This window comes from Bubalus bubalis, chromosome 3, assembly GCF_019923935.1.
Source record: "Bubalus bubalis isolate 160015118507 breed Murrah chromosome 3, NDDB_SH_1, whole genome shotgun sequence".
In the NCBI taxonomy this organism is placed as follows: domain Eukaryota; kingdom Metazoa; phylum Chordata; class Mammalia; order Artiodactyla; family Bovidae; genus Bubalus; species Bubalus bubalis.
In genome coordinates this window covers 54,423,082-54,436,106 of record NC_059159.1, presented here as the reverse complement: position 1 = coordinate 54,436,106, position 13,025 = coordinate 54,423,082, and positions in this window count along the sequence as shown.

The following is a 13,025-nucleotide window of genomic DNA, read 5'->3' as shown; positions in this document are numbered from 1 at the left end:
TATAGACAAGAAATTGTTTTAGTTCTTTAGTACAGTCTGCTTCTTCCCCCAACCCCCCGCCCCAAACAAAAATCGAACTTCTGGTTGGACAGCGTCAGATGTCACTGAGGTGACCCCAGCCTCTGTTTGCAGTTCCAAGTCTTCCGTGTAGGCGTCACTGCTACTGGAGCTTTGCATGATGATGCCCTGAACGTATTCTATCCATTCCTCACATAGAGGTAGCTATTGGGAATAGCAGAGACAGGCTATTATTAAACAATTGCCTCCAGTCTTGTTAAGTCTCCTGTGGCGGGAAATGAGGGGGCAGGCTCTGTCAGTTTTTGTTTTTTTTTTTTTTATAAATTCTGGTTTAAAAAAAAAAATCCTCAGTCACATTATTTCAAGACTTCAACATCTTTCACAAATGACTCTCTCTTATCTTATCCCCTCCATTTATTCCTCTTAAGTCACATTCTAATCAAGGTCACCATCTCCAGTTTCCCCCATACATACACAATAAAAATAATATGGTTGTGGAATATGATTGGTAAAAGAAACTGAAGAGGCATAGTAATCTGACAGTCTGTGTTTCTTTTCCATCCACTACACATGTATACCCGCTGCCCACTCTCCTCAGTCACCAGAATGCAGGGGCTGGCAAACGTTGGTCTGGTTTCTTTTAGAGCTGATTCCCTACTGGATGTCTTGGGGACGAATGAGAAGTTCTGCAGTTTCAATCAGTGGCAGAGGCAGGTAACACATCAGGGAACCAGTCAGCCTAGGACAAGGAGGGGACAGAAAATGATGAATAGTTTCTGATTACACTCCAGCTAAACTGCTACAGTGGCCCTTTATGTCTGCTAAAAAATGTCCATTAGTCTCTTTTGCAAAGAGAAATAAAATGGTTCAGGAAGCCTAAGCTTATATATACATATAAGATAAGGAAAGAACCAAGATGTAAACCTAAGAAATTAACTAGGTAAACTAAAACCTTTTGGCTCTGACCTGAGACACTGCACATTCTTTTGTTTTCATTCAGTGAATGCAGGTCTCTGCTTCTTTCCTATCTTAACACACTGACTTCAAGGTCTCTGTAATACATCTCTCGTCAGTGTTTCTCCTCCCCTGTACAGCCTCTCCTACTTTGCTGCCTTTCAAACTGCTGAAAATGAAGCTTCAGGATTCTAAGACTAGCACTGGATGAAGACCATTTTTCTAATGACAGTGTTGCTGGACTCTCTTGAACTTCTTTCCCCAGAATCTAGAAAACCCTTTTTAGCAATCCTTCTCAAAAACCTCTGGAGAGGGGGTTCCCCACTGCCACAAAGTAGACGTCAAGTGAAAACCGTCTAGTTCTCATTACGGAAGAGCGGGATTCATAAGTTTCACTTTTCTTGAGGTAAATGGCTCATTTTTCTACCCATGAGATGAAACCAGAATTCCCAATTGCTCCAATTTTTCTTTCCCCTTAAAAAGAAAAATGAACAATCTTTTAAATTCAGATGAAATGTTAAATCTTAGGCTATTTTCCAAAGAAACTATCCAAAAGTTTGGAACGAGTACTCAAAAACAATCAGCTTCAACTGTTTTGAGGAATATAATGAAATTAGGAAGATCAGATTCCATCCTTAGGACAGACAGAATCTTTAACTACAAACAAAATGAACCCCTCTCCTCAAGCCTGCTTCCACAGACCATACTGGGGCCCAATCAAAACATAGCAATGTCTAAAGATAATAAATTCATCTTGATTACTGTAAACAACTTTCAGTGAGTGCATCAGTGGTGTTACCTCCAGATATGATGATTAACTGAAATGCCTGGTGTCTAAGACAAAAGAAAAAAGAAAAGTACATGTGCCTACATCCACCCAAATAAAATTCAGATTCCCTTCCCACCCTGTTCAGGTTCTTTCCCACCTTCTCTGCCCCAGTGTGTATAACGTGTAACTTAATCTTTCAGGGCCTCAATTTCCTCATCTGGAAAATGAGAACGAAGTAAATACCTACCTCACAGATAGGATTGTGGATAAAGGAGAAATGTAGACTAAAGGAGAAATGTGTATAAAAAGCTTAGAACATTCCCTGGAATATAACAGGTGCTAAGAAGGTATTTTTATTGGTGCTACTGAATGGTTCTAGATGAAGTCTGGGGCTGGGAATTCTGCATAAGAGCCCTGAGCCAGTTCTTACTTTCTCTCAGAGTAACAAGTTTTCCCTGGTGCCCCACCCACCCCTCTCTCAAAGAGCCCTAAGGTAAACAGCCAAAAGGCTAATGACACATGACAAAGGAAGAGACCTATTAAGATTAGCATTTCCAAAGACAACTTTTAGCAAACATTAGAAAGTAACACCGAATCAAATCCAAAACTTCATAGAGACCATCTACTTAGGAGCAGCTGCAAATTGGCAGTTAAGAACTAATGCTTCATGCAAGAAAGCTGGAACTAACAGATCTACTAGTAAAAATCAAGACTGCAGTATTTACCAAAAATATCAGCTAGAGAAATGATACCTTTAACAGCCTCAATGCAACTGAAGAGAAAGGACACATACTCTACCAGACCAAACCAAAGGTAACAACCACCCCACCAACACCTCCCGTCTCCACCCCGCACCCCCCCCCTCCCCACACACACACACAGACACAAAAACAAAAACAACCAAGCTTCTCTGAGAAGAAAGCAGAAGTTAATCTGCCCTTCCCACCTCCCCACACTAAGGGCTTTAAGCCAACTGCCTGTGGCCCATGTGGTCAGAGTTGGGTTTGTGTTTCAATTCCACCACCTAAAGTGTCATCACTAGTTATTTCTGTCTTAACTGGTAAGGTGAGGAAGGGGAAACAACAAAGACTTTTCTTCCCCCTAAATACCTATTTAAATCGCTTAACAGCTGGAACATAGTCACGGAGAACAAAGGGACAGGGAACAAATCTACCCATTTCCCTAGTAAGACCTACTGGTAGTTGAGGGTCCTAAAATACTCATTTGTTTCTAAGAGCCATATGCCCCAGATATCCAAAACCTATCCAAAGCCATGGTAACACATTTATCACCTTCACTCTTTCTGAAAGAAGCTGCTACAAACCATGCTTAACCCGTCGTTCCACCCATAAAACATCTGAGTAGAAATACCTTCCATTTTACAACTCCTGAATGGCTGACAGAGGACATACAACAAATAGCAAGCAAAACAGCATAGACACAAGAAGGAAAGAAACTAAGACAGGTCAAAAATACACCATGTAAGAAATTTAATACAACTGGAAAACATACTCTCAGGCACCAGCATTTCTCCTTTGGACACCTGTTCCTCCCTGCCCTCAGATGCCCCAAGCCCAGGGTGATGGCTGAGCTTGAAAAAAGTTGACAGATCATGCAAACTTTGTGGGCCTCAACCAAACTAGAAAGCTTAGTTCAGTGACATCATGCTAATAGTCAAAAACATAAATCCTTACATAAGCAGGCATGCTGGTACAAAGGAAAAGCTCTTTCCAGTGGTATAGCCTCCACCCCAAATATATTCCACTGGTTAAAACAAGGATATAATGACACTACACACATTGAGTTAGCAGTCATCTATCTCCATTACTGAAAAAATGATCCATTTGCAAAAAAAAAAAAATTAAAAAAATGGTGCTTGTCAATGCCTGTCCAGATGCTCTTGTGAACACTGGGGCAGAGCAAGAACATACATACTGAGTAAACGCTCTTTACCCAAATTCCAATAGAAACATCTCAATTTCGTCTTCATCTCAGACTCCATAGTTCAGAATTCAAATAGGATTCTGTTTCTCTTAGTCTTCAAAGAGTTACCATGTTAATACATTGCAGATCTTATATTATGACTCCCTCTTTCTGAATTGGTGCTCCTTCCTCTTCCTTTCATTGGCCTAGATTAAAAAAAAGCCTCATTGGGTCAATTTGATCTTCAGCTGAGGATCCCTCTGTTCTTCACAGTGAAAGAAACAGGAAATAATGACGCAGGTTTTGAGGAACCTATTCAGTATGTTCCCTCAGTGAGGGACATGAGCAGTGGTGACCTAAGACACTGAGGTGGCATCACAAAACCTAGACTAAGCTCTAGGTAGGTTGCTCCACTCTAGACAGCAATACCGAGACGGCAACACAAGGCCAGAACAGCGTTAAGATCTGGCACAAGCTCCAGATGTTTCTTGACTCTGAGAAGTCTCTGAACTATTACAGAAGCTGCCTAAAGTTCTACAGTCAGTCATCTGGCCCAGTATATAAGCAGGTGCAGGGAACCTGGCAAGCTGGTCTTTAAACTATGGCATCACTGACTCGATGGACGTGAGTCTGAGTGCTCCAGGAGTTGGACATGGACAGGGAGGCCTGGCGTGCTGTGATTCATGGGGTCGCAAAGAGTCGGACACGACTGAGTGACTGAACTGAACTGAAACAACAGTTGTAGTCAGCATTTAATCCTTAAGTTGTGTACTAAAACATAAAGCTTGCCTGCTATCCACTAATACTATGTGAAGCATTTCACCCTTGATTTCCTGAACTGTGGCAGCAAGCTCTTTGCTAGACCTGAAGAGGACAATTCCTAGAGAGCAGGATAGATTCTGACTTGGTGAACAATTTACTATGATACACAGGGAAAATGGATCAGATTCAGAGAATCTAGATGTTTCCTCTGAAGTAATTTTAGTCTCCAAAACAAAGCACACAAGGCTCTACTCAACTAGTTGACAGAAGTTAATTAGCCTTTTACCCCTAGGCCTGACCCTGTCCTCTGCAAACTGTTTTACTGACCTCACATTAAGTCCCTCCCCAACTTCCTAGCTCCCAGCTGTTTCCTCTTATTTTTCCAGCTTCCTCGATCCTCACCCACCCCACAACCTCTCATTTCACTTTCTCTCCCCTTTTATTCAGCAGTGAATGCTGACAGCAGATGGCAAGTACTCAATTCAAGCCAGTGAAAATGCGTCCAAAGCATCAGGTAAAAGGCAGTCCCAGAAATAAGAATCCTGGGGGTTGCAATACACACACTCTCTACCTGTCACTGATTTATTCTTTAGATGGGAAAGGAATATGTTTATTCTTCACATATGAAAGAATTATCCTCAGACGAATTAAAACTAAATTAGATAACTAGTTTTGCTTAGTTATGCTTCTCAGGGACAAGAGGATTTTTTTGTTTGCATTAGAATTGATAAATTTTATTCCTAACTTGTCCAGGACCTACACAGTACATTTAGCAAAACTCATGAAGCCTTAGGAAGTCCTCATGTATGTCCTATATGCAAATTCATTTAGCTAAAGATCAGTTACTCTGATCACTTAAGCAAAAGCATATGGAAGGTCCAAGTTCATACAATCTGTGATTAGCTTTCTCCCCACAGAAGAGCTGAAAAAATTGAAAGGAAACCTCGACTACTAGAGGGAGGTTTGGGATTTGTTCCACAGTGATCTTAAAACCACAGGAATTTGGGGATGGAAATGTACCTGAGAAAACAGGAAAGGGAGAGGGAAAAGGCACCCCAAGGCCACAGCTTCAATCAGAAAAGTTTAAGTCTCCCCCATGGTTCTAAGAAGCCTGGTAAACGCCTAGTCCTAGAGATACTGCATGGATGCTATCTAAAGATAATCAGCTCAGCTTCAGCCCAAAATTCAGGCTCTGCTATCTCCAAGCTAGAATGATATATTCTAGGTTTTGAAAGGCTAGACAAGACACCCTAGGTACTAACTTTTCAGTTCATAATGTATTGGACAAAACAAAGACCTCCTAATGTGGATTCTCTCCTCAGAAAAATGGCTCATGTGTAGAACTATGCCATAACGATCATGCTTTTTCAGTAAGCAAATATTTATGAAGCATCTATTTAAGGCCAGGAACTGTACTAGTCAGTCACTGGAATATGTTTAAGAATCTCCTCCAATAGAGAAATCAAAACTTGAAATAATTATAGACTAGTTAAATGTTTATACAAAATGACTCTAAGAGCACTGGGAAGAAAACAAAATATTAAAGGGGCTACTTGTCCTGCTAAAATAGACTTCACTTCATTGGTTCTCACATAACTGACAGCTTTGACACTGGGCTGTCATCTAGGGTTGAATATCACAACTAATGCCTAATAGGCTGTACAGTCAGGACCAAGTATAATGCAGACTGTTACTGCAAACTGAAAGTCATCACACGTTGCTTTTAAAGCTGATAAAGCAATTCAATCTGGTTTTGTGTGTCACATCTGTTTTGCTAATATGAATTTAAGTGTATACTTAGCTAACAAAACAAGTGCATGTTTACATTTACCCATTCTCAGGATCTTTTTCGTGCTACTATCCTCTGAGACTGTAGCTTGGTAAAAGTAGCTAGCCAGGCTCTGGTTGCTGTCTGATCTGCTTTCTGTGGGCCAGTATGACCAGAAGGGGTCAAAAGAGGGCAAGGGCTTCTCTGATGTTGCTGTGCACTGCGCACTGGAAAGCCAGGGAGCTAAGTGCCCCGCTTTGTACTGTTGGGCTCTGGGCGATGGCCACTGTGACAAGATGAACACTTTGAAAACAGCCCCATCAACCTGGCTAAGAACATGGATCAAAGACAGCACCATGGGGCACCCTGGTGGCATCAGGTAGGTATTACAGATAGTGATCTCTTGGGTCAAAGACTTCTCTTTCCCTGCAACCTCTCCACTGGAAAAAGGCCATTTTTAAAAAGCAATATAGTAATAAAATAAACAAGAACTTGTCACTAGAAGACATGGACTCAAGTTCTGTCACTTTAACATCTTCGAGTTCATTTCCTCCAACTCCAAAATAAGGCTAGAAACATTGGAGAATTAAAAGGAGTCAAGGCACTCCAAAAAAACCAGCTACTACTTCCAAGTATTTGTCCTATGTCCTTGCATTTTCCCCTCTAACTTTTCCATTAAGAAGGTAGAAAATGGCACAAACTCTTGAAAAGTCACTACTTTGGAAGTAAGCCCAATCTGACTGGAGGACCACACTACATATAAGATCTAAGCTATGCAGTTCACCTGCTGAGGATTTCATGACCGTATTTATACATCAACAGTAAGGTGAATGTTGTGCACCAAGCACCTTAGAAAAAGTGTCAGAAAGTTATTAATACAGATTTTGGTCTCTAGGAGTTTACCATGTAGCTGGAGGAAATAAAAACATACTTGAAATCAGACAACAGTTTAAGGGCAACATGCAGGTGTACACATTACGTGACACTATGTATGCTGAAGAAAAGCAAAACAGAAATACAATGCAACTAGTGCAAGAATGCTTTAGTCTTTAGCAGATCATGAAGGGAAGAATTTTCAAAGGCAAAGTAATGTGAGTGCTTTTAAGATTTGTGAGTTTGCAGAGTTCGTGGTTTTGAGAACTGCTTATGCTAGGTTGATCCTCTATCAGCCTAAGGATCAGGGTCAGGGTCCTGCAGTAATGTTAAGATTCCCAAACCTGTAATATACTACCCAGTTTCTTCATTCTATATATAAATCTCTTTATGTGTAACTACTAAAAAAGAACCAAAATAATTCAGTCCTAATGAGAAAACTGTAAAACTCAGAGACAGGATTACTAAACTCATAACTAATTTAAGGCTTCTTCTGTAAGAATTATACTTAATGGAAAATCCAGGAGAAAGCAGGGAGACCTGGGTTTGGAAGATCCCTTGGAGAAGGGAAAGGTTACCCACTCCAGTATTCTGGCCTGGAGAATTCCATGGACTGTATAGTCCATGGGGTCACGAAGAGTCAGACACAACTGACTTTCACTTTGGGAGAAAGCAAGAGAGGGAACCCCTCTGCTCCTTTAGGAGACACCACCATCAATTCTAGAGGATCTGTACTGAAGTGTGGCACATCTTGCAAAACAACTTTTTACTTTGCAAGACTGATTTTGGGGACAGCACTTGTTTTTACAATTATACATGGCTTAAACTAGCATTTAAATTAATTGACCCTGGACTATGCAGGTCCACTTGTATGTTTGGTTGCATCTGCAGATGCATTAACTGCAGATACAGAAGACTGACTGTAGTTAGTTTTACACTGTGTGGCAGGTCAGCACCTCGAACATGAATGGTCAACAGTAATTTGCCATTTCCTATTTTCACAGCTGAGAAATTATTTGATGCAATGTTAGGATTACCACTTTCTCCAATAATCTACCCAGTTAACCAATAGTTTGTGGACTAGGTTTCTATACCACTTTGCTTTTAAGGAGTACTAAAGTTCTCTTTGTCAATCAACATTTATTAAACTGTGCCAACTGGAGGTGGGAAACAGATCCAAATAGCGTTTTGAAGAACTCCATCTAGCAAGTAAACATTTGGCTCACTGGGAAATGCCAATACAAAAAATTCTACTGGGTAGAAAAAATTAACATACAAATTTCAACAGTAATAAAACTGTGAGACTAAATGCATCACAGGGAAGAGAGCTATTTTATGGGTTTTGAAGCCTGCTTTTTATAATTTCAGAAATTAAATCTAACTTGGCAGTGATAAGGACTTGAAGCAGCAGGGTGACTGCTAATTAGGGCAGAAGTTTGAAAACATATATATATATATATATGTAAAAACAATCATCATCAGTAAAAAATATTTACCAGATCAACCAGAGCAGGGAAAATGTGATTGAAAATGGTGATAAATTGTAGAGTACATTCCACTGTTTCATACTAGATGAGCAACAGTTTTAGTAAGATGAGACTTGATGGCCAGGATGGAGGTGGCCAGTTAACTGGTTTTTCATTTCTTTAGTAATGATTTTGGGTGTACGGACAAAGATGTCAGCATGGCAAATGAAGTTGGGAGACAAATTCAAATAGCATTTTGAAGTACTCTATCTGGGAAGTAAACAAAACCTTATTCTTGTTCCAGTGACAGACACAAATGCACCGTGGCTAAAAACTGGTTATATTAAGACATAGAACTTGACTTTCACCATGCTACATGTTTACTATGTAGTGTCAGAGAACAAAGGAATCACTTTTAGTAGTGAGCTTGTTAACCAACAAGCACAACTTACTGTCGTGTACACTTGTAGTGTACTGTTAACCAACATTTCACATCTTAAGTTGTGCATGTGCGTGCTCAGTTGCTTCAGTCATGTCCAACCCTTTGTGACCCCATGGACTGCAGCCCGCCAGGCTCCTCAGTCCATGGGATTCTCCAGGAAAGAATACTGGAGTGGGTTGCCATGCCCGCCTGCAGAGGATCTTCCTGACTCAGATTGAACCCACACCTCCTGCATTACAGGTGGATTCTTTACTGCTGAGCCACAGGGGAAGCCCCTTAACACTGTGGATGTCACTTATTTTTTAATTCAATTTAAGAAACAAAATTCTCCAAAAATTGTTAGAAATATCCAGAGATAAAAAGATGGAAAATGTCTTAATGTTACTTAGCTGCTTCTGTAAGTATCAACTGGAGGACTGATTTTCACTTGCAAATAGAAGAACCTGAGTCTATTTACTGGTTACTTACTCAAGATACCCAGAAAGGGAAGTAAAATAATTCAAATTTCTGTTTCTCTAAGCAACTGAATTGAGTAATTATCTTTCGAGTGTCTACGCAGTGCACAGCATTGTGCTATGTACCTGGGAAGAAAGGGGAAACCAGGTTATGACCTGTTAGAAAAGAGACAATAAACCACTCACTGACTAAAGGCACACTGGCTAGTTTTAAGATACGGTAGAAAAGTGCTATGCAGAACAATGAGGAAGGATGAGTAGTGCTTTTTCAGTGACTATCAGGTGACGGACTGTCTTGGTTCTTTAGAAAATAAACTCAGGAATCCGGATGAGGCAGATAAATGGATAGAACATGACATATGCCATACACAAAGTCTGTGCCAACATAGTATGGTGGGTGTTAAGTTTTCAGAGAGATGACTTTTGATACTTGGACAAGGTTATCAACAGCTTTAGATTCAGCCCAAGATTCCAAGTCCTAGTTAAAGGCTGTAGGTTGTTTTGTCAACTGATGTAGTAGTCCATTCATAAGGATTAAACCTTAATAAACGTAACTTGAAAGCTTATCTCCAACTTAAAAAGGCTCTCCTAATACCCTGCACTTCAGGGTACAATTCTGCCATGCCATCTGGCACTTAAAACCACCTTCAAGTTTAGCCTTTTTCTTTCACAAAGGGAATTCCCGATTTTCAGTTGAGCAATTTAGGATTTAGTCTCTTCCCAAGTTAAATGGAGATATCAGAGCTAACATTTCTTGAAATGAGGGATAATTGAGCACACTTTCAATACTCAATCCAATTTGCAGCAAGGCTATCTCACTAGTTAGCAACTACCTTTGGTAGCCTAACTTGCTACATAAAATTTGAGCTTGGTAGGCAAGGTAATCTCTGTGTAAATGTGATTCTCTTCTAGAATACCTTTATTTATCCTCTTTTAGTGTCCTATTCTTCAAAGCAGTTTCTAACATTTGTGTCTGAAGCCAAGTGCTCCCATATTCACTAAGTGGTATCACAAGTGGGCCTAAAAACTTATTTTTAGTGACAAAAAAGCTTGTGTTCTTTACATTTTTGTAATGTAAAGTTGAAGGGAGATGGGAATGACAAATGCTGAAGTGTTAGTTCCTAAAAGAGAAGTCTGTACTGACATTTTGATCACAGGATACTCTGCCTGTTCTGTAGAACAGAAAAATTTAAGTAGCCAACCTGATGAACAGACAGGGTTTTAAGACACTAACAATCACTCAGTCTCAGTTATGTCAAGAAATAAGACTTATCACTCCAGAAAGTGTTTCACACCATATAAACAAAGGTTTCTCAAAGGATACTCATTTTGTATATCACATGACCAATTTCTTGGCTAGAGGGGGGAGAAGGGGGAATGGGTGGCACTCCTGTACCTGATTCCTACACTTCTGGCCTTACTATTACATACTTGGAGATGTACAAGGCAGGCAGAAAAACAAGCAGCTTCACATCTTCAGCATTTTGTCCTAAGTCCCAGAAGCTAGACAGTTTTGTGATTTATACAAGCTTGAAAGTGAAGTCGCTCAGTCGTGTCTGGCTCTTTGTGACCTGGTGGATGGGATTCTCCAGGTAAGAATACTGGAGTGGGTTGCCATTTCCTTCTTCCAGGGGATCTTCCCTACCCAGGGATTGAACCCAGGTCTCCCACATTGCAGGCAGATGCTTTAACCTCTGAGCCACCAAGGAAGCCCTTATACAAGCTTGGTACTCATTATTATTCAAAACCTGAAGGAAAAGGCAAAGGATTTTGACCAACAGATGGAGAGGCAAAGGTAGAGTTACAGGAAAAAAAAACTTAAGACCAAAAAAATTCTAACTTTGGAGCTGAGAGAGGATTAAGTTTCCATCTTGCTGTTACCATTCTTTGCCCTAGGGTATTTCCTGGTTAATTTTGCATCATAGCACCCTCTAGTGGCTATGTGATTTTTTCCTAACATTTACTCAAATATGGGGAGTGGAATAGACCCTGGTAAACAAAATAACATCCCTCCAGACAACTCATTAAACATCTGGCATACCTTTAAAATTGTCTGCTCCAAGTATATTCGGTGAGGATGAGTAAAGCATTCTATAGCTCTTAATAACTACTATCTTTACACTGATAATTCTATCAGCAATTATAAAAAGTTAAAACACTTTAAACTTTTTAAGAAATGAAGATCAAACACCCAGGATCTACTCAACTGTCTCTTCTGTTTTGCGTACCTACATAAATGGCAATCGCCTTATGTTTTCTCTCTTGCCAGTGAGTCACCTATTTCAAAATGTTTGATATTTTTTTCTGCCTAAGAAGCACCAAGAACTTTTGTATAAGAAGAAGATCTTTCTCTCCTTTCATCCCTACAAATCACATTAAAATGCTGTCAGGTATAGCCTTCAAAGCCAGAAGCACCCCCTACCCCAATCTCAAGTATAATCACATGGATAAGCTCTGTTTTAAGTATGCTGTAAGTTCTCGAATCTACATTTTAAGCAAAAGTTTTTGCCAGGATTACTATTTATTCAACAATCAGGAGACAAAATGAACACCTTTCCTTATAATCTCCCTTTACTTCATGCCAATCCCACCCTTTCCTACAGGATCAGATTCTTATTAAAAAAAAAATAGGTACTGGGAAAAATTACCCCCAAATAGAGTATTCCACTGTATACAATGGAATGGCAGAGTATTTATTTCCTTCAATGGAGAAAATTACAAGTCCACTAGAGCAACAGAATATAAAAAAATGTGTCATACCTTTTCTGGTGGCTGCTTCAGCCTAAAGAGATGTGGAACTAACAGCTTAATAAAGAAATCAGAATAACTGGGTTTGTTTTCACTCACACGCCCAAACTACACAGAAGCCTTCGCTCCGTGTTTTCTGTAACAGTTCTACAACCCTTTATCCAAACTCTCTGGGGCAGATGTATTTGAAATTCAGAGCATTTTGCATTTTATAAAGGTTTCATATATAGACCCTTTACCACATTAACACTCAGTACAACCTGTGGCAACTGACGTTAGTATTTCTTGGTCACACCAAGTACAAAACAAACGCACTGATTCTGGTCATACTTTACATTCGATTTGCTAAACATCAAAAGATTTTGGAGTTCTGGGATAAAAGATTGTGAACCTGTTTTCTGTCTTTGCATTCTTCATACTGTGATAGAAATAGGTTAAACCAAAGAATGGTTATAACAGAACTTCAGTCTAATCGAGTTTCTTTCTTTTTAATACTATTTTTATGGTAAATACAGACATGTAACTTGTGATTTCATTACAACGTCATGTACAAAGTAAGCAAAAAAGCACACAAATAATTCTTCACAGAAACTTGGAAAAAAAAAAAAAAGGCCCTTAACAAGCAAGATATATTTCAAAGACAAAACTGAGAAAGTTAAAATCTAGAATTATATTCAAGTTAAAGCACTACAGTGAGTAGATACATTAACATTCCAAACTATAAAATTTATGGGGAAAAAAACATTTTAAATGAAGGAAATCTGTTCACATTCCAAACAGCATTTTAAAAAAATTACTAAACTTAAATTTTAAAAATAAAATTCAGATCCCAAACAATTAGGAATCA